This window comes from Meleagris gallopavo, chromosome 1 (genome assembly GCF_000146605.3).
Source record: "Meleagris gallopavo isolate NT-WF06-2002-E0010 breed Aviagen turkey brand Nicholas breeding stock chromosome 1, Turkey_5.1, whole genome shotgun sequence".
Taxonomy (NCBI): domain Eukaryota; kingdom Metazoa; phylum Chordata; class Aves; order Galliformes; family Phasianidae; genus Meleagris; species Meleagris gallopavo.
In genome coordinates this window covers 47,571,481-47,589,589 of record NC_015011.2, presented here as the reverse complement: position 1 = coordinate 47,589,589, position 18,109 = coordinate 47,571,481, and the positions used below count along the sequence as shown (strand labels likewise).

General features: G+C 48.6%; 1 protein-coding gene across 1 annotated transcript in view; it reads right to left on the bottom strand.

The window, feature by feature from the left end:
- TCF20 (transcription factor 20) overlaps positions 1-18,109 on the bottom strand; it is a 106,422-nt gene that overhangs the window by 88,031 nt on the left and 282 nt on the right. The window lies entirely within an intron of this gene.

Genomic DNA, 18,109 nt, shown 5'->3' with positions numbered 1-18,109 from the left:
TATCTGAGGTGTGGCGGCCATAGTGGTGAGGCCAGTCTCTTTTCAGTGGTACGTGGAGACAGGACGAGGGGAAACGGACATAAGCTGCAGCATAGGAAGTTTCGCACGAATGTGCGTAAGAACTTCTTCACGGTGAGGGTGACGGAGCACTGGAACAGGCTGCCCAGGGAGGTTGTGGAGTCTCCTTCTCTGGAGATATTCAAGTCTCGCCTGGACGCCTACCTGTGCGACCTGGTGTAGGGAACTGCTTTGGCAGGGGGGTTGGTCTCGATGATCTCTAGAGGTCCCTTCCAACCCCTACAATTCTGTGATTCTGTGATTCTTTCCACACCAGCTCAGACTAGCTCTGGTGCTCTTGATAGCTCACTAATCCCATTTCTCTTTGGGGTTAATTTTTAAGTAAGGCTGAACCTTCTAGTATCACTATCAGACCTAATTCACCCCTGCTGAAACCCTATATAAAAAATGCAAAGGACTAGTACTGATCTCAGCACCTGTACTGCTGACTGTCCCTGTATGCACAGCAAATGCAAAGACTGATGTTGTGAGCACCCTCAGGAGGTAACAGCAAGACCCTTCTGTCTGCAGCAGGTGAGACGCAGACCTCCACTTTCCCAAGAACCAGGCTTTTTTCCTCAGCATCTTGATTTACAGCACAATCAATAGGTTCCTGCCCACTGCTGCCATCCCCTCTCGTTTCAGAATTGATGGGCGGCAGTGACCCAGAGCTGCTCTGGGCTGGGAGATGCCACGGGGGCAAGCAAAGGGCTGTGCCCGAATTCTGTTTCTGACAGCTGCCAGAGCAGCTAAGCCCTGTATCCTCTCTGCCTGCAGCTGTTATGTGTTGTAAGTGCACCATAGCGCCCAGCACTGCAGGCACAACCTCACATCAACCTGCAGCTTAGTGATTACCCAGAGCATCCTCCCAACAAAGATTTGCCACTCAGTCTTGCCTTTCACCCTCCAACGCCTTCCGAAGGCATTTTCAAGGAAAATATGAACAGTGCACAGGCTTCCAAAGTTAAACAGATGTAAGAATGTCTTCATTATGCTGCACAAGATCACAGGTATTTTCAAAGCTTCCAGGAAACAAAAGCCCAAACAAAACAACACAAGGCTTTCCTCCCCCTCCTGGGTGAGGAAGAGCCCTGAGGCACAGCCAGGTTCACTGGCTGCTGGCAACAAAGCCAGGCACAGTGGCTCCACTTCCCTTTGCACAATCCCCAGCAGGAGCTGCTTCATGGAGGGCAACGCTGCAAACTCTCAAGCCCTCACCTCGGGTTGGGAGCCTGGCTGCAGACCAGAAGGTGCCTTTAGGTCAGCAGGCAGCTGGATGGCGGCATTCCTTCCCCCATGAAATGTCACCCGTGCAGTGCTTCAGACAGGCACTTAGTGCTGTTTAACATTTTCCAGAAAAAAAAAAAGAAAAAAAAATGATCAATATTCCCAACTGGCTCAAGTGCTCATATCTTCAAGGAAGGAGGAGAGTAATGTTAAGAGGGATGAGAGAGGGAAAAGAGTGTTTTCAAATGAAATGAGAAACTGAGGAAGAATCAGCACAATGGGGCGATGGTCAGGACACACAGCTGGACAAGAGCCTTTTGTAGCTCAGGATGGATGTTGCAACAAGCCAGAGAAGAAGGCTGCTCAAACAGAGTGCAAGGCAGGGGAATAAAGAGAAAGGAAAGCAGAGAGGAGCTCAAACAGCACAAGCAGCTGTGATGCAGTGACCGCAGCCAGGAGCCAGTAAGCCATTAAACACATTGGCTGGTAGCAAGAAGAAGCATGAGCAAAGGGGACCCTTGTTTCCATCAGCAGTTCTGGCAGAAGGCTCCCTGGACACTCAGAACAGAGGCCAAGGCCAGTTCATTAACTCCAGGCACCCATGAGACTACCTGAGATGAGGTCTGGCAAAGCCACGGCTTCCACATCCACAGGGCAGATGAACATGCAGCAATACCGTTCCCTTGACACAGTTCCCTCATCCAGGAAAAAAAATGGACAGCATCTCAGTTCCACTGGACCTTTCTAAGGACAACGAAAACATCACAGAGGAACCAGGAAGGGGAGCAGTTATGAGCTCGCATGGACCCTCACATGTCAGCAGCAGGCAGGTGATGCAGAAAATTCTCTCTTGGGATTGCTGCTCTGTATGACCCACAGTGCCAATGTCCTTCACTTTCCAGTGAGCACTCAGTCCCAGCTCTGCTATGGCAGCCAGCTCCCATGCCCAAGGTAGCACACCAGGCTGAGTGGATCCCAGAGCACAGCAGTTCTTCTGCTCCCTTCTGCTACCACGCTTCATGTGGTCCACAGTGATACTCACAGAACCCATCACAGGGAATTTCTGGGTGATGAGCTACCCTGTTAAAACAGATGTTTTGCCACTGGCAAGAAACCCCAAATAGCTCCTTTGAACTGCATCGCTAACCTGTCTTTTTTCACTCCAGCCACAGAGTATTGGATTAGGCCTGCAGGCAGAAAAGGTAAGAGACTCTGCTAATTGCTCATCTGTTTTTGACAGCTAATGTAAGTCATGCATCTCTGCCAGCTCTTTTGTATTGGTCATCTGCCTGCAATTAGTCAACATCAGTGGACCATGGACACTCTCAAGACTGCTCTTGAGAGGGAACAAGTTAGTGTCACCATGCCCATGTTCTGGGCAAAACCAACCCGTATCTCTACAGCCCAGGACACAGTTTGCATTACAGGTTTTGATAAGCCATTCCATGTTTGTCTTCAAGCCTCAGGCGGGCTGGAGAGGACCTGGTGCAGCATTCAGCTATATGGCATCCAGCTTTGTAAGTCTACCTCAAGCCAAGTCAGAAAGAAGAAACACCAGCACCCCATTGCTGACACAACATCCATGCACAAAGCAGAACCTAGTCCTCCACCAAGATGCCACAGTAAGAGGCTTGGCAGAACTGATGACACCACTGTAACTCATACAGCAAGTATCTCCCTCTTCTTGCCCACCATTCATGTTTATCCTGAGCAAACAAGATAATCACAGAAAATCCAGTTCTGTGGGATATGACATTGAAGTTGCACCTATGTGCATCCTAGGTCTCGGACCAGAAAAGTCTTATGAGAAACAGGAACAACTTGCAAACACCAGGAGGGCCAATGCCTCTTCCCAACAAGGCTGATAACTCACAGCTCTCAGGCAGAAAAATGGTTACAGCACAAACTTGGGGGAGGGGATGACAAAGAAGGATTGAAATGTAAGGCTACATCTAAAATACTGCTCTCCTACAGAAACAAGGCAGGCAGCAGAAAGAACCACAGAAGCATTAAGACTGGAAAGCCCACTAAGATCAGTTAGTCCAACCAACAACCCATCACACATTCGCACTAAATCATGTACCCCAGTGCCACAAAGTCACCTCTGTTGTCCAACACCCGCATGGCCCATCTCCACCTGAAGTGCCCACATGCAGGGTCCAATCAACAAAAGCACATGTGCTACTGGCAAGGGACCAGCTGGATGGGTATAGCTGATGACACAGAGGGCTTCTTTGAGATGTGTGTGACCTCCCGTCTCCCAAGGCAAAAGCTGAAGCCAGCATTCACAAAAGCTGATGGTAAAAAGGGAGGAGGCTGGGGCAGGAGGGAGAGCAGAATGTATTTAACGGTCTGTAAGCAGAACGAGAATAAAAGGATAGCTTCAGATTAGCAACGCACTCTGCTGAATATGTACAGACATGGAATAGCACTGCTTTTTCACTAGAAACCAGTAAATGAGGTGGAGGGAGAATGCAGGATGGTGCTGTGTTTCTACATTAGGATTTTTAAGTACACTGCAGGATTTCTGTCTCAGAGTACTCATTGAGTTACATCAGACCGTAATGGCCTGTTGATTTTGAGAGATTATGGCAGCGCTGTTGGTGCAGAGAGAGAGGAGATGGAAGGCAGCAGAAGATGTGATGCATCAGCCAGTGTGCGCACACATCTCACATGATTACCCACACTCCTGCGCCAGGGACACACCGCAGCTGCACAGTGGGACCAGGACCGCGTGCAAGACTCCATTAACATGATGGTTTTGGTCTGTCCCCGTTTCATTCCCTGGGGCAGCGGATGTTAGAAACAGCATTCTGCAGGGCAGCCCCCGGCTGGCGTCCCATGGTGAGATGGAGGTGGAGAGTGCCCTATGTCAACAAGAGCCGTGCGCTCCGGAGATGCATTCAGATTCAGCCTTCCTCTGCCAGGCTGACAACTTTGTCTGCTGCATTTCTCTCTCCCTCGTCTATTTCATAGAGAGATGGTATCCTTTCCTTCTCCTTTCTTTGCTCCCGGGCACAAGCAATCAAGAACAAAGGATGAAAGAAAAATGCAGTGGGGGGGAGTGAGGCGGGGGAGGGACATTTGAGAGTTAGGAAGCAATCTTCAGCAGAGAGAAGAGAATTAAAAAAAAAATAATAAAAAAAAAAAAAGAGGAGGAAGAAAGGAGATGCAGAGGCTTGGAAAAAAAACACAATATGCAAATGAGGTAGAACAAAAATCAGAGCTGAAAAAACATATATCAAATCCCACCAAAAGAGCCCACCGTTATGCAAGCTCCCTGTCTGGCACAGGCAGGGGGAATAGGAGCAAGGGGCTCCCCCTGGCAGTCCATGCACATCAGTGGGCAGCCTGCCCTCTGGGCAGAGGGAAGAGGAAGGGATGTGGCTCTGAAGCCACAGAAATCCCTGTTTTCTCTCTGAGGTAGGGAGCTGTGGGGCAAACAGAAGCAGCCAGGTGCTTCTAACATGATGTTTGTCAAACAATCTGATTTCAAGCTTCACTGGAGTAGTCCCTCAGCAGCTGCTTTAATCCAGCACAGCCCTTCTCCCCAGCAGGCTTCCTCCCTTCTCTCAAACCTCCACGCTTCTACCAGGATGGTCCCCGCTGGGAGCGGAGTCCAGCCCTGGCCAGCAGCCCCCGAGCCCACATCACGAGCTAAGCAGGACCTGCTGGAGCCAGAGGCTTCCAAAGGACACCTGTCTGCCAGTGGTTTGCCTCTGCAGGTGACAGCATTGCCTCTGGTGCAGATCCAGGAGGGGATGACAGTGAAGGTGGCCGTTCCCTGCACACTGAAGAGGGAATAGCTCATCTATCAGCTTGTTCGTTAGTGACAGCAGAGCTGGTGCTGTGTGGTGACACAGTAGCAGTTACCCTTGTACTCATCATCACCTATTTCTTCTCCTTCCAAGGCAATGAGAAAATATTGCTGCATGCACCTTGACCAGGAACAGTGTCAGGTGTGAAAGGGAACTATGACGCTGGGGATTCCTAGCTGTCAGACCAGCCCTGGGGCCAACTCACCTGAAATGCCAATTCTCAGTACCAGCAGTGCCCTCCTTTCCACCAGCTTTTCCTTTGTCCTGCCACACTTCATAGAATCACAGAATCATACAATTACAGAATCATAGAATTGTTGGGTTGGAAGAGACCTTAAAATCCACCCAGTCCCACCCCATGCTGTAGGCAGGGCTGCCACCCCCCAGCTCAGGCTGCCCAGGGCCCCATCCAACCTGGCCCCCTTGTTCTATCATGTAAAAGTTGCTTCCCCCCTCCTGCTTACAAGGCCACAATGAGGTCTTCCCAGAATGCTCTCTTGTCCAGACTGAACAGGCCCAGCTCCCTCAGCCTGTCCTCACAGGACAGGAGCTCCAGCCCTCTGAGCATCTTCATGGCGTTCGCTGGACCCATTCCAAAAGCTCTGTGCCTTTCTTGTGCCAGGGGCCCAGACCTGGATGCCATACTCCAGATGGGGCCTCAGGAGGGCAGAGCAGACACAGGCAATCACAGTTTCCAATCCAAGTGTTATTGCTTGTCCAATTCTGCCTGTAAGCTCCTGGCATTAGAGATCTAATAGCTACGGGTTGCTTTTCACAAAAGAAAATGTTAAAAAAAAATACCTCTATCATGTCAGAAAAAAGGATTATTACTTTCACTGAGCATCACTGCACTGAGTAAATGCTAAATGCCCAGAACCTGGAGTCACAACTGTGCTGCGAGTGCCAATTAGAAAACAATATCGAGACGCTGCCAAATCGCACAGCAGAGCTGTCTGCACACCACCAGGGCACGGGAAGGCAAAGGCAAAGCCTGGCACTGGGTTTGCATAGGTCAGCAGGGATGAAGGCACACACAATATGGGAAGCTGAGCTTCTAGCAAGGACCAGGTCTGCATCCCCATCAATGAGAGCCACCGCCACGACTGACACTAATTGGCTCTGCGGCTGTCGCGCGGCAGAGGTGACAAGGACCGCCTGTGCGCAGACAAGAGGCCTCCCATCCTGGAGCCCTCGGGTCACAGTGAGGTACCCGGTGGGAGCTGTGTGTGTGAGGCCGTATCACTGCCACAGTGAGGATCCTGGCTCTGTGAATAAAGAGCATCACTATCAGGAGCTGTCGAGCCTGCGTCACTCACTGCAAGAAGAGGGGGGGGGAGGGAGACAACCACCAGCTTAAACCAGATTTTACTGGTAGGAGCACCACCACAATCCAGGCTCTCAGGGACTTGACAAGGGAACCTGAAATGCTGCCGTTCAACTCGGAGAAACAACAATTAGCACACGTGTGTGTTGGTGCACGCTGTGTTTGCATGAGCCTGCAGTACAAACACATACGTTAAACAGAATGAGGAAGAAAGAGATCGCTGTCTGAAGCTCAAAGGAGCAGCTATGTGCAAAAATCCGTGTGCAAGCGATAATAAAGCATGGAGCAGAACTACTTTCTTCTTTCTGTCTGGTGGCAGGGAATTAAGCACACCCACCCTAAAGCAACGCCTGGTAAGAATTATGCTTCTTGTGAGAAATGCACTTTTCTGGTTCTGAGAAAAATTGGACATAATGCAAGTACCTCGAACGCAATTACTGGCACTTGTTTAGCAAGGCAGGGCACTGCGCTGCCACTGGGCTCACTCCTCACTGCTCCCAATTAGCATGCTGAGTGCTCCAGCCACACACATGGGCTCGCAGGTCAGGGATTGGCGCGGCGGAGCAGCAACCAGCAACCTGCTCGCCAATGGAATGCTCCAGCTTCCTTCATTTTATATCCTCCCATCCCTATCACGCTCTTTTCCTCCGCTCCTCTGGGGTCTCTGGAGGCAGTGATAAAAACCACAAACTCCCCCTCTCCCTCTCAGCTGGTCTCATTCACGGCTCATGGCAGACCCGCTTTCCTCCGGGGACTCACTAATGAAGACGGCCAACGTTAATCTCTTTCCCCCTCCCTGACGGGTCGATTTATAGTTCCACGGAGAGTCCTGGATTGCAGCCAGAGGGCTTGACACATTTTTCTTGTTCCAAGATGGAAGGGGGGGGAGAGAGTGGCTTGCGCGCGCACACACACACACACACACACACAGAAGACACACGCATCGATGATTTGGATGGAGCTGGAGATGCCGCTGGGATGCCTGTTTACCTGCTCCGAAACGGCATCCAAGGGGAACATGAACCAACTGCGCTCTTGTGTCTGTGTGTACACCACAAACAGCTCTGTGTTTCCATAGCACCTCTTGCAGCGCAGGGACCCCAAATCACAGGGATCCCTCCCTCAGCTCTGGGATGAAATAAAGCATCAGTTGTGTGCCAGCAGCATTACCTAGGGATCGTTAGGGGAGGAAGTGACCGAGAACTTCTCCAGGATAAGCTGCAGGGGGAGGAGAAGGGGGAAATTTTAGATGGGCAAAGTAATGAACTGGAATGGGGCCAGGACACTGAAGGCATTGTCCCCTAATCTCGTGAAAAGCTCAGGGGGACCTTTAACAACTGATGGATCTAGGTCTCGACTTTACATCCCATCCGTATGCTGCTCCAGCACAGCGATACTGGCACTGGCCCGAGGTCCCCGAGACATACATCCACTCAGCACCCCCTGCCCCTCAGCCACACACCAGCCCCAGAGCCTCAATTTCCACAGCTGTGAAGGAAGCTGTAGAGAAGGACTGACTCGGCTCACACCTGGCTCACTGGTGATGACACAACAGCCCTGCTAACAGGGGCAGGCAGCAAGCTGCCACCGCAGCGCCGCCTCCATTCCTGGAAAAGCCGTACATTACCTCCGTGCCCCCACTTGGGAACGGAGCAGTGGATTTAAAAGGGGCACTGTCAAGCCATTTAGGGCCATTATTTCACACTAGAAGAAATGGCCTTTACAAAGCTCGATAGAAGCACGCTCTCATTCCGTCTTTAAGTAATCCTGCACGTTTCAACTGCTGAGCTGTAAACCGCAATGCAAAAAAGCACAAATAGATCAGATCAGATATGAGACTGCCCAGACACAAGAGTTCCACTTGCCAAGCTGACTGCAGAGCAAAAATAGAACTGAGCGCTGCACATAATTACAGTATTTTACATTTCTACTGCACTTTCCATCCTGCAAGATCCCAGAGTGCACACACATGTGCATGCATGTGCATACAGAGAGGCAGGACACCAGGAAAATTCACTTCCTTGTGAAAGAGAGCAAGAAATCACAGCGCAGTAATAACAGCTTGCACTGAACCAAAGCCATCATTAGCGCAGGCACACACACACACACACACACACACTCGTTGAAAATCATTATAATGTGAAATCAGACCAAGCCACAGCAATCTGTACATCAGCAGATATAGCCCTTCTGCTGCTGCTCAGAGTTTTACCCAAAACAGAAAATTAGAAACAGGTTTCATCATTTCATCAACTCTCACCCTCTGCTTCCCCACACAGAGCCTCAGCTGCCAGCACCCCTTTGCTCCTGCAGGGCTGGGGCAGCTCTGCAACCTTCAGTCCCCTGCTTTCCTCTCTAACAGTGCGGAGTGCTTTGCAGCCCAGACACACCCCCCCGCACACATCCCCCAGCTCCTCCGTACAGATAGCGGAGCACCCGAATGGAAGCAGCAAAGCCATGGCTGGTGCCCTGACCAGTGTGCTGCTCTTCCCCTGACAAAGAGCTGAATGAAGTCAGGTACAAAGGCCTGCTCTCTATGTGTATGCCACCCAAGATGCTCTCAGCATGGATGAAAAGAAAAAGGGCCAGGAAAAAGAAAGAGTGCTGGTAGGCAAACAGGAGCAGAGACGTGACACTGGCAGAAACCTCCAACTTCAGCAGAAGCAGGAGAGAAAAGAGCAGGCTTCAGCTCGAGCTTCATCCTGGGGTGCTGGGTCATTCCCTTCTCTCTCCCACGTCTGTGACAAGTCAGTTTTGTCCTCTGCATGTTGAATATTTCATATCCATTTTAAAGTCCAACCAGAGCACACAGGCATTTTGATGCTGACTGGTGGCCAAGCATGGAAAGAACAGAGAAAGGAAGTCAAAGGGGAGACAGAGAAGAAGGCTGCTCTGAAGGCAACACAAAAAAGAACCCATGGGGCAGAAAGAGGGAAGGAAAAGTCTGAGGTTATAAAACCTTTCTAGCTGGCTAGAGATGGCCAGGATTATTTGTACTGTGGGCGTAAAACAGGAATTTCACTAGCAATGCAACATAATGTAGTACACAACTACCTGATCAGGAAAGAGCTCATTTACCAGTGGCTGGGGCTCAGTAAATGACCAGCATAGAGATGGCACCCCTCTCAGCGGAGGTTTGGGGGGAAGAAAGGATGCTGTAGCAACACCCTCCTCTGTACTTAGGGAAACAGCCATGGGATTGCGAATGTCCAGAGAGGACTCCAGGTTTTAATAAGGTCACATCTGAAAGAGCCCCACATAATAAGCTGCATGGAAGTCAATTTATCGATCACAGCACACAGGGCTAAGTTAGGCCTGCCGGGATTCAAAGTTGTGGTTTCAGGGCACATAGGTAATTCATACCTGATGCTCGAGGCCATCCCCTCTGGCTACAAATGGGAGACCAAGGTGATTTAATTTAAGTTTTATAGTTCAGCGCATTATTCAGGAATGCAAGGAAGTGCCTGCTAAAAATCCGATCTTTACTTGGACAATGTCGCCCTAACAGCAAAGATCTTTCTCCAGGTTTGTGTCCTCGTTTTCCAATGTAATAAAACTGAGCAGAGCAGTCAGGAGACTCTTTCCCCTCCCAGTAATAGTGTACCCACCTTATTACCCTGAGTATAACACCAGTGAGATACTCCGGGATCTTCTGAGACACTCACCAATGACTCCTTTCTGTGAAACCACATCAGAGCATTCAACCCTCATCTAGTAGTATTGCACAGCCCAGCACCTATAATGCTATGAAAAAACAGGGTGCCAATGTATCTTAGCAGAGGGGATGTTAGGGTGTCAGGAGATTGCTGGAGATGACCTTAAAATAATCTTTAAAATTAAAAATAGGTAAAGGGTATATGTGACTTGGTTTGTTTGTTTTGGTTTGGGGAACATCTGGCTATTTCCTTTAGCTCCCTGCCTTCTCCCTCTGAGCATCCAAGTTTTTCTAGGCTGAAGAACGTTGACAATCAGAGGACCAAGAAAATGACATCCTCCTAAACAGTGAGAAACCGAATATGCTAAAATGAAGTGGGATTTTATTTAGCCCATGTCAAATTCTGGTTGGTCTTCACTCACTTTTACTAGCATCTATACTAAGACTTCTGTTTATTCAGTTGTTTCGATCTCAAGATAGCCAGTAGACTCAAAACCTTCTTACCTACAATTAAAGTATTAAAGCTCACAGAAACCTTCGTTACACTTCAGCAGCAGTTCTCTAACTAAGCCAAAAGAAAAACAAAACAAAACAAAACACTGAGCACACGTTATTCTCTATTGAAGACTTAGATTTATCAGGTTTGATGATTTTTTAAATCCACCATGGCAGGGTTGGGAGGGGGGAGATAAATTGGTACAAGCCCAGTGTAAAACAAACTCTCTTTGGGTCATCTTTAAAACTAATCTGGATGCAATACTAGAAAGTATGCTTAAGGAGACAAACAAAAGCCTCCCAATTGTTTTATAATCATACTATCAGTCCAAGAGGCCTAAGTAGAACTAATACAATGTGGCCGTATGAGCTGCCTGTTATTGTTGGCTACTTGAGGAAAGCAGGGCTTCAGCAATCCAGATTTACAGGACGGGGAGCCTGGTGGGTCTCTGGTTTGGTTTTGTGCCAATTCACAATCACTCATGCTCTCGGATAAGTTATGATGCCGTCAGCAGCTTCAGCTCAGCTGGAAAACCACGTTATGAAAGCAGCGAACACTCAGCAAAAGCGAGGTCCTGCCTGCAAGGGGCACACAGAAAAGCCACACTGCAGTACTTTAAGCAGGTGGGGAAGACAGCAGTGAAAGCCAGTGTGGACAGACTGACACAAACACGTCCCTGATAGGACTACTTCACCACTAAAGTGGTTTTCACCAAAGCATCTGAAGGTTCATTTAAATCTAAATACTGGTATGCTCAGATGAGCAAAACAATCCGGTCAGCGTGGCTAACAAGTTGCTGTCCCCCCAAAGCCCGATACTGCCGACTCACCATATGTGTTTCCAGTCCTCCGTAATGCAGAGGAACCATCGGTATCCTCAGAGAAATGCCCCACAAACTGTTTTTGTGCTGCTTACAATCAGAGGGGACAGTCTGGCTCACAGTCAGCAATCTGGCACGTTGGCAGGGGCCGGCTACAAAGGATGTCCCTAGAGCTCCCAGTCTAGCTCCATCCCCTGGCACCAAAATCAAACAGGAAGCCAAACTTTCAATATAAAAACTAAATAAAGGCAGAAATGTAGCTCTGACCCCTCCAGGATGCTGCCTCAGGAATAAGCAGAGAAGCTGCCCCCAGGAAGGGGCAATGCATCGACAGTGGGATGATAGTGGGATGGTTTCCATCACACCTCACAGGTCTTTGAAGTTAACAAGAACCCAGGCAAGATTTGGTGAGGAGCTGGGGAGAAGGTACCCAGGATCAACCTTCTCTCTCTCTGCCTCTCCCCCAGCAGATCTCATCTGTGCCATCAGGATTTTGGTGACATTTCCCCTCAGCCCCCCACCGCCACCTCCCCGGGCTGCGCGCAGCCAAGGGTGCAGAGAACACCGCACGCTCTGTTTCCTTTGCAGACTGGACAAATAAGTCTTCAGCTAGCCGCATGCAAGCCATTAAAAATATATTAACATACCCAGCAGGGGCTGTCACTTTTTCTTTTCTTCCCCCCTCCCCTTTTCTTAAACGCAGAGAAGGAAGAAATCTTGCCACAATAACAAGAGGTTTTCATCAAGTCTCATTACCTTGAGCACAGCCGCGCACCACAGCCCCCACAGAGAACAGCCTTCGGCTCCCGCTGTCATTAAAGGAGCGAAGATCTTAAACAAGAATTAAACCCGGGGCAGCACAGAGCTGGGAGCGTGCGGATGGGTGAGGCAGGAAAGGATGGGATGGGATGAACGCACCCTACGGAGCTGGTCAGGGACACGTGGGGTTTCATGCTGGCACCTGGGGTCATCCTGCATTTCCCAGCGGGGTAGCAGCATTCCCTCATGCTAATAAGGCTCAGGGATAAGTGAGGCGATTCCACGCTTGGGAGGCTGCCCAACAGGCATGGCCTCACACACCCTGACACACACGTGCTCCAGCCAGTCCCAGGCCCCCACGTGGCTAACTGGAAAGAGATAACCCAAGGCAAATAGGATGTAAAAATGAAGTCTGGTGTGGTCGCATTTTACAAGCCTCTAGGTGAGACTAAAGTATGTTTCCTACTTGGGAATGGGGAAAGTGAAAACGCTCTCCCTTGAGAAGGGAGCAGAAGAGTGAAGAAAGGCCGAGCTGTGCAGAAATAATGATAAGGCACTGACAGAAGGTGGACAAGGATCTCTGAGGAGTAAGGAGGATGAAGACCAAAGCAGCTAAGGAGTGGGGACTGTCCACAGACATGACAGAATTAACTCCTGGCAGAGCGGTGAGGAGCAGAAGGCAGCCATGAAGACAATACTGCTCCCGAACAGAACATGAACAAGGTGACCAAAAGACAGGATGGTGACACCCAGGGTCCAGCCCGGTTGCAGAGGAAGGCACCAGGGAAGTGTAAAAGAAGCTATTCCGGATCTCTGGTGCTCCTAACTGTTGCAGCTGTGAACGCTTCAACAGGTCATCATCTGCACAGTTCATGCACCCTCCAGCTCTGGAGTAATTACATCCATTCTGTAAAAGACATACACATCACATAATGAGGTCCACTGATATCGCAAAGACAGATAGGAGAGTAAGCAAAATGTCTGACGGTACTAGGAACAGAGCAGAAAATAGCCCCGATATCACAGTGATGTGATATAAATCAGATATATTTGCCTCTTCTTTACTCATCTGATCTTGGCAAGGGCAGAGGAGGGACTGAGGGAGTTCAGGAAGTGGCAACAAAGAAAGAGAAAAGGCTTGAAAGGCAGTAAGTGGTCTCTACACGTGGGAAACAACATCTGTGTGCTAACAGCAATGTAATTAGGTCAGGGGATAGCTGTGTTGTAACAGATTCCTTGGACTTGGCTCCATCCAAGGTAGACATGCACATGAATGCTGCATCAGCTTCTACTTGCTGGCTTGCCAGCAGCCTGGATTCTAGACAGCCTGCTCCAAGTGACTAGCATGCCCTGCATCACGACCCAGGCCCTTGATGTGGGATCCCAGCCCCGTGCCTGCCTCCAGGAGCAGTGTTTGGACTGCGGGGCTGGAGCCAAGGCACTGCTGCCTGCTGCCTGCTGCCAGAACAACGCGTGCAGGAGGAGACGCTGGAAAGGCTGCAGGCAGTGTGAGTGGGAACAGCACTCAAAGTGATGCAGGCTAAGGCCATCTCAGGGACCAGGGAGTTGACACCCATGATTAAAGCGCAATCAAGAAACATTTCCTGACAGTAAAGTCTATTAGACCACAGAACAGGCTCCCAGGGGAAGCTGGGCAAGCCTCATCCCGCCAACTCCGTGAGGAGTGACAAGGCAGGCGGCAGCACTCAGCACCTGGGGCTGGCAGGACAGCCTGGCAGGGGCAGCACCCATCGACATTCCCCCTCACCACAACCGTGCCGTTTAACCTGGGTCATTCCATGCGCTCACAGGGACGGTGAGACCACATCAGGTCACTGGGATACAACGGATGGGATGGCAGCAGTGGGACAGGACAGGCATGTGATGTGGAAAGGGAGGAAACAGGCCATGCTACAAACCCTCTGTGCATACAAAGAAAGGTAGTGGAGGATTTAACTCAGGTGGAGGGGGGTTAACTAAACCATGATTTGGCACGGCCACACTCATGAAACTGGGCATGGCCTGATATACATGGAGGTGATCTTAATTCACAGCAGAGAGCATGTCTGTTTATAGTATAGCTGCTACCATATAAGTTTCTGATACACTGGGTTGGCATTAATGCTTTCGATCTGAAAGACTGTCTTGGCATTGACTTCATGTTTAATGACCTCCTTCTAACTTTCCATTTTTTATATTTTTAAAAATAGAAAAATCAGCTTGGTTTTGAACTGCATAGTTCTACGGGAATATGTATTTTGCCCCATTTAAGGTTAGCAAACACCTCTCTTTTTTGTTGTTTTTTGTTAGGGGGGCAGGGAAGGAGGCATTAAGAACCTCCCAAGTTCAAAATGAATCTCTCTGCTTGTAACACGCTTCCCTCCGTCTCCCAACACTGGTTACAGAAGCTGCCCACGGCTGACACTACTCGTGGAGCTCCATATGGTTCTGCTTCCATTGATTTTTCCTCAGCTTGACACACACTGGCACTGCTCGGGTTTTCCTGGTCCTCGGGGAACAGGAGAGATTCCATCAATTCCAGCTTTTCCTCTTCTTTCTTTTGACAAAGCTCCCACTGTGCCATCTATGGCAAACACATTGTTATGGTGAAGCATAAAGGTGAACTTGTTTGAATGCCACCAGTGCTGTGGATTTGTTCACACTGCGCTCAGAATCGTTAGCAATTATTTATGTTGCACTGGTGTTCAAGAACTTCTATAATATCAGGGTCCCTTGTACTCAGCACAAGGCACACGTACAGCAGCAAACGCCTGAGCCTGACTAACGTGCTATAGCAAAGTCATTTAATTTAAGGTAGAAAGGCTTCAAAATGGAGTGAGGTTTTGAAGCGCCCCTAAGTTGACAACGGTTTGTACAATTATCACAAACCACTCAAAGAAAGGTTCAGTACACTCTGGAAGTACCATGTATTCACCATAACTCAGCGAATGCTTTTTGCAGCTCCCTTCTATGCTCAGTCATGAAGGATATAGATCATTACAGCCTCCAGCTATGGAGCTCTAGCTCACAGAGTAGCAGCTCACACTTTTAGCTCTGGAGATCCCCAGTTCAATCTGCTGCATGTCAGCCAAGAGGGCAGCTGTCATATAATTACAGCCACAACTTTGCATGTGAAAAAGTAGGGAGAGCGAACAGAGATCTTATTATAGAATTCTGGTTGCAACCTGCTGAACAGCTCCCTATTTAAAGTAACTTCTTGTAAAGAGGAGGAGAAAAAAGGAAGGAGAAAAAAAAAAAAAAAAGAAGAGTCTTCCATTCAGCCTCCCAGCCCTTTCTGTTTTGCAGAAGAAATCAGCGCTGCTTTGCAGGAAGCCCTTTGTTACAAATGCATGTGTATATTTAATGAAGTGCACACGTGTAAGCTCAGGAGTAAGGCTCTAGTCCCTTATCAACTGGAAAAGAAAAACAATTCTCAGTGCTGCAACCAAGCAACCTGAAATCCAAGATGGCACCTCAGTTGCTTTCTGAGCTATAACCGTTCACCAGCAGGCAAGCCAATTGAATCTGGAATTTACATATTATAATTTAGGTTCAAGAAATCTTAACTTAGTTACATCTCTTCCCCCCCCCCTTCAAACTGCACATACAAGCTCTCAGGAAGACTTAACAATACAGAGAATCTGGGAGGATTTGTGCCTTGAGCTAAAAAGGTAGAAATCTTGGCAAAAAAAAATAATAATAATCAAATCTCAAATGAAAAGATACTTTAATGAATGCAACACAAAACAATTAGACCAAGTTTCTTCTTATCCATTAATCTTTCTGCAGATCCTTCTGCACACATGCAGCAATTTTTGAGCCAACTCTTTTTCCAAGTCAAGATGTTCAAAAACAGAATTTGAAACAATGTAATCCAGTTTTAAAGAAACATTAATTTCCCCAAAACAATTATTCTAGAAATCTGTCTTTCAACAGCCAAACTGTCAGGCTTCAAATACAACTCAAATTCTCTTCAGAACATTATCTACTAGAGAGTCCTGTCCATCCACCCGTTCACCCACTCCATCAGTCCATCCATCCAACCATCCATCCACATGTCGCCAACAGCATGAAACCCATATCCCCCATTCTCTGCACTGAACCATCCTGGATCACCAGCAGATCAGAGCTAGAGCTCTCATTTCTTGCCAAGGACTGACCCACTCACTACATACCACTCCGGGTGGGCTGCTCTGACTCAAGCTGCTCGGTACCTGCGAGCATACTTACTGAAACATGCCAACTAGTTCATGCTCACTGCACCTTCAAAGCTCCCCAAAACACAGCACGGCGCTTCCAACGGAACGTGAAGGAGAAGCTCCCTGTGGACTATCGCAAAGCCAAGCTCCAGAATTCAGCACAAGCACAGGCGCACCAACACTTTGTACATAAACCAGCTGAGTCCTCCAGTGACATCCCTCCATCAGCCTTATTTCTGAAGAGCTGTTTTCAATGCGTTCAGAGACTCTGCTCCTTACCTCATGCAAGAAAGAACACCTTGGCAATGCACAAACCTTCTGACCATCTACATCCCTCCTTCTGAAAACACGCTGAGGGAGAGAATCAAGGGCACAAAGCTCAATTCTGAAGAAAGCTGCTTGCAGCACAGAAGTAAAACCTGTCTGGGCCCATCGCCCAGGAGGGACCCACAAAGGGCTCACCCCTCCCTCACCTACTACAGGCAGGCAGAGCTCACCACCATCTGAACCACCCTTGCTGCAGAGTCCAATGTAAGCAGTACAGCTGTGCACAGAGATTGCTGAAACAAGACACCGACAGGCTATTTTCTGGTATTATTTCTGTAAATTTAGCACTGCTAAAAGGTTCCAGATAGACGCTCTCTGGAGACTGAAAGCCTTTGCCTACCCGGAGAAGATATGCAGAGAGAATCGCAGCAAAGTGTAGATGTGCTTTTCTCATCTCTCCCAGCCTGCCGAGGCTGAAATGACTGACAACGGTCCAAAATGAGGGACACACATAAATTATTAATATTGCACTAGTAGTCGTGCTGTTGCTGTGACAGTCTAAAGACTTGAGAGAGGCAGGCCCTGCAGGGGAATATTACTTCACTTCAAAATCATTCATTCAGGAAGCTTGCATACCGAGGAGAAAAGAATCACTCTGCAGCAAGCTCCATCGAAACCCTCAGTTTTAAGACCCTTCCTTTCCAAGGCATAAAGCAATTTCAATGAGAACAGGAAAGCAACGTGAAACATCAGCAACTCTGGATTTCAAGCGAGCGCCACGGGAGCAGCATTTTTTCCAGATGCGAACCCTCACGCGTGTCTCCTCCCCAACCTGGGAAGCCCACCCTGCTTCTGAGAGCTCGAGCCGTGTTTTGTCTCTGCAGCTACTCTGCTGAGGCTGCCGAGCCCGCGCCAGCTGGGATAATGGGCACTAGCACATGGCTGGCAGCCAAAAAGCCACTTCGGGCAGCAACCTGCACTGGAAGAGCGCGAGGCTCCGGCTCTGTGTTCTCCCAGACCCTTCATCTCCTTCCAGGTTTCGTGCTATACCTGCTGCCGCAGCAGCCAGAAACCTGTAAAGCAGTATTTATATAAAAAGAGGTGGCTTCCTACTGATCATTTTTCCTTCTCTCCCCTGTTGCAAGTTTGGTCCATTTCACATCGATTTCCATAACTGAGATAAATGAACAGAACTTTGACATTTCAGAAAACAACTTCAATGATTTTTGTCTTTCTTAGCAATCAAGAATAAATTCACTTTTCATTTAAAACAGCAAAATTCCCTCCCCAAATACTTGAAATAGTTACTGAAACGTTTTCTCTGCCAAAACCCCACAAAGACTCAAGCTTATTAATAACATTTTGAATATAACAAGCACAACATAGCTCCATACCAAAAAGAGAAGAAAGCAGGCAATTCCTCAAACAATAAAGTAATCCATTTTGAAAGCTAGTATTTTCTAGTACAAATTATTGCATTAGCAAAA